Raw genomic sequence first — 3,295 nt, 5'->3', positions numbered from 1 at the left:
GTTCTGACAAATAAAGAATGGAAAGTCCTGCTCTTCCCACTCTTCTTTTCCCCGGGTGGCACCAGAGGGAGGGGATGGCTGGGGGGGAACACAAAAACACCAGGGCGGTTTGGGAGGGGCGGTGGCTGCCAGAGGGAGGAGTTGGATGCAGTCGGGATAACCTGGGGGATCTGAACAAACACCGGTGGCAGAGCCTCCCCAGGGATTCCTGGTGCTGCTGGGTGATGGGCAATAAATCCAGGTGGGAATGGGCTGTGGGAGAAGGCCGGAGTGGAGCTGGGCAACAGCAGGGCAGTGGTGTGGGGCTGCGGGAGGAGGAGGCGTCAAACAAACCAAGGAGGAGGAAAAAAGAGGGTGAAGAAGGTGCTGAGCATCCCAAGGGTTCCACAGGATGACAGCAGAGGAATCTGGGCTCTGCTGTGTGGCACTGGGCTGGTTCTTCACCCAAATCTCACATCAGCTCCTTAATTGCTCCTCCCCATCCCCGCTCTTCTCCTGGGTGAGCCAGCACAGGGTGGCAGTGACAGCGCTGCAGCTCCTCAGGAGCGTTTGACAGGGGAAAAAATCGGTCCCCAAGCAAGGAAAGAATCAAAATGACACATTTCCAGCTGAATTAATGACGAGACAGTTTATCATCCCAATTAAAAGCAGTGGAGATCCTGGAGAGCCCTAATCCATAAAGATGCTCCAGGCAGCAGTACCCTGGGGTTTCACTCCTCTGGCAGGAGCTGCAGGCAGCACTGCCAGGAGGATTTGGGAATTTTATCACAGGACAGCCTGAAAAACTTCACAGGTCCCTTTTCAGTGCCACTGAGAGCCCCCAAAGTCAGCAGCTGATCCCAAACCTGTGGGACATTCCCAAAATCACCTTCTGTGCCACCCACCCACATCAGAGCCTTGTCCAACCTTTGCAGGATGGATTTTCCTCCAGGATGGATTTTCCTCCAGGATGAATTTTCCTCCAGGATGGATTTTCTCCAGCTCCCAGCCTTTGTATCTGGATTTACAGAGCTCTGGGGTCAGCCCTAGGTTTCAGGACTGGGTGAGCCTTGTTTGCCAAGAGCCCACACAACTCCAGACAGTCCTGGAAGTGTCCAAACATCTTCCTGGAGTTCCTAAAGCTTGAGAGCAAAGGGCTGTGAGGAGATGATTGCAGCACATCGCTGCAATAAACCCTTTCTTCATCCTTTCATGGTCTGAGGTATGAACATGAATTATGACAACTTTAAACCTCCTGAGAACAGCTTTCTTAAACGGCTGGTAAAGAGCATTGTTAAGCCGAGATGTCAGCACTTGCTGGCTGAATGAGGCTGTTTTACGAGGCACTTTAATCCTTCCAGGAATCCAAGGACCACTTTTCCACCCACAAATCCACTCCTTGCTCCTTGTTTTCTGTCCTGTTTGTCCCCCGAGGCTGTGATGCCAGTCACCTCACCCCATCACTTCCAGATGTTTACAGGTTCCTAAAACCCCCACATCTGGCTGGGTTTGGGGCTGCCTGGCAAACAGCAGAGGCTGCAGAGAAATCAGGGGATTCTCTTGTGACTGCTGCAATTTTTTAGGTCATTTTGCCAGCAGGGCTGCCAGCCCCAAGCAATCCCTGTGGGATGTGGCTTCTGGGCATGGATTTTGCTGGAGGATGGAGGAGGATTGAGGGGCTGTGCCCTCCAAGAGCCGTGGTCACCTCAGGCACAGCCACATCCCTTTGGGATGATGCTTCATCTCTCAGCATCCTTTCTAAATCCTGCTTTAAAATTAGCAGCAGGTACTTTCCTTGCCTTCCTAATTTCCCTTCTGGAAGTTGTGCCTTCCCTGCTTTCCTTATTTCCCTTTTAAACATTTTATCCTTTTCCCTGCTGCCTTGACCCCAATATCATTCCTGAGATTTTCCTTCCTAGGCCACAAGCTGAATTCTGGGTCTCACAGCCACATTTATTTCAATTCAAAAGTCACAAATCCCAGCAAATGTTGGATTAAACCATTCCAAGCTGGTGATTTACCATCATTCTCATTGCTATAGGAGAATGTTGAATTCCCAGATGCTCTGGATTGGTCTCCATGGAGATTGGTGGGAACCTGTGGATTGCACAGTCCTGAGGCTGAGGTTTTGTCTCCTCATTTGAGGATGTGATGGGGGCTGCTCTGTTTTGCATTTTGTGTCAGTGAAATTCCTAATGAAAATAGGAATGTGCCCAGCCCAGGCTGTCACCTGACAGCAGGAAACAAAAAACAGGAAGAAGGGGCGTTACAGAAATGGAAATTATGGTCATTAAAGCACAAAAAAATCCCATCAAATTAAATCTGGACATTATAAACACCCAGCTGGTTCATCCATGCTGCATCCACAGCTTGTTGTGGCTGGAAACTGGGAAAGCAGGGAATTATCCAGTGCTGTTAACCATTAACTACTTACTGCAGGTTCTGGCTGCAGCCTGCAGGCAGAGCCGCTGTTTTTAGGAGTTAATCTTCCTTCCAAGGCTACCCAAGCCAATGGAAAGGCTGGATGAGTGTCCAGGGATGCAGGTGACAAAGAGCTGTGTTTGCAGTGGCAACCAGGCAACCGAGCAGGGAGCTCCAGGTGGCTCCAGGTGTCACAGAAGCCACATGGGAAAGAGGCTGGCCATGGAAGCTCAAATCTAAATGGTCAAGAAAGTCTAAGCAGGAGAATAAAACCAGGCAGAGGGGTCATCCCAGAGGCAGCAACAGCATCCAAAGGGATCCCTGTTTCAGCAGAGGTCAGGGAAACATCAGGAAATGAGGACCAAAGGAAAGGATGATTCTTCACCAAGGACAAAGAGGGATGGGTTCAAGAAAGAGGGGAAATTAGGCTGGATATTGGGATATTGGGAAGGAATTCTTCCCTGGCACAGGTGCCCAGAGAAGCTGTGGCTGCCCCTGGATCCCTGGAAGTGCCCAAGGCCAGGCTGGACATTGGGGCTGGGAGCCTTGCATGAAACATCAGGAAAACTGTAGAGCCAGAAAGGAATTCCACACCAAGCAGGGGGAAGGTTCTGTGTTTTGTTTGTCAGCTTTGAAAAAATCGTTTCAGATGTTTCATTCTAGAAAACAAAGAAGTCACAAGTCCATGGTTGCTTTGTTCCCCTTTCCAGAGGTGAGGGGAGTGCACTGACCCAGGGATTGTTCCACTTCCTTCCACCCTCCTTCAGCTGGAGGAGTTCTGTGATTTTGATGGGTTTAAAACAGCAAAGGAGGGGGGTGGAGGAGAAATGAGAACACCCTCGGCATCATCTCGACAAGTGCATTCCAGGACAGAGCAAACAAAGAGGAAATTAAA

The sequence above is a fragment of the Pseudopodoces humilis genome, chromosome 17 (genome assembly GCF_049639895.1).
Source record: "Pseudopodoces humilis isolate 2021_Gansu_Grassland_sample_001 chromosome 17, ASM4963989v1, whole genome shotgun sequence".
NCBI lineage: Eukaryota > Metazoa > Chordata > Aves > Passeriformes > Paridae > Pseudopodoces > Pseudopodoces humilis.
This window is presented reverse-complemented; position numbering follows the sequence as displayed.